Below are 942 nucleotides of genomic sequence, written 5' to 3' on the forward strand. Positions count from 1 at the left end.
GAGTTAGTTTTTATTCTTCTTAATTCAAGACAGGACTAACAGAACCGGTACTGTAATGTAGGCCCATCCCACCCACATGTATGAGCTTCTAGTCACTGCTCCCATCTGAATTCATAAATCCTGTGTTTACAAACGCCGTCCTTCAAATTTGCCCGCTGTTAGCTGCTTTTTAACGCAAAAAATACAAAAATGTTCCAGACTCAGATTCCCAGAGTGTTCTGTCCTGTTCAACTTCTTAAAAATAGAATCAAAAATTTCTAATGAATCTCTACACTAGGGAGGTTTTATATATGGACGTAGCAAAAAGCACAAACTCAGACAAGAAGAAAGAAAGTGAAAGAACACAACATGCGTAGAAGGAAGGGAAGACACGAAAGAACAGAATGAAGAATGTAGGATACAAGGAAGGAAAGACAGTGAGGAAAGGAAGGATTGAATAACAAGGATGGAGTTAGGAAAGGATCACATTATGGAAGGAAAGGCAAGAACAAGACAACGATAAGGAAGGGTGGAAGGACAGAAATACACACGGTATGAAAGAAAAGAACGATGAATATGAAAGGAAACTAGTCATGACAGAAAGAAATAAAGAAGGACAGAAAGAGAATAGGAAGGATAAGAAATAAATTAAAAAAGGAAGGATGCAAGTGAGGAAGGATGAAAATAGAACAAGCAAGAACAACAGGAAAGGACAGCACGAACAATGCAGGGAAGACAAAGAAAACGAAGAATGTGACGATGGAAGAAGACAAGAAGAAAACGAAAAGGGAATGACACGGGAAAGGATGGGAGACAAGGACAGACAAAGTGAAGGACAGAAGAGAGACAGGAAGTAGGAAAGATGGAAACTGTTCCAATTCTGAAGCAGGAATCTAATTTGATTCATTTTAAAGAATATGTAGGAACAATGTCTTAGTGACCTAATGGTGAAGTTCAGGGATC

This window comes from Poecilia formosa, unplaced genomic scaffold (genome assembly GCF_000485575.1).
Source record: "Poecilia formosa unplaced genomic scaffold, Poecilia_formosa-5.1.2 Scaffold100, whole genome shotgun sequence".
NCBI classification, from domain to species: Eukaryota; Metazoa; Chordata; class Actinopteri; order Cyprinodontiformes; family Poeciliidae; genus Poecilia; species Poecilia formosa.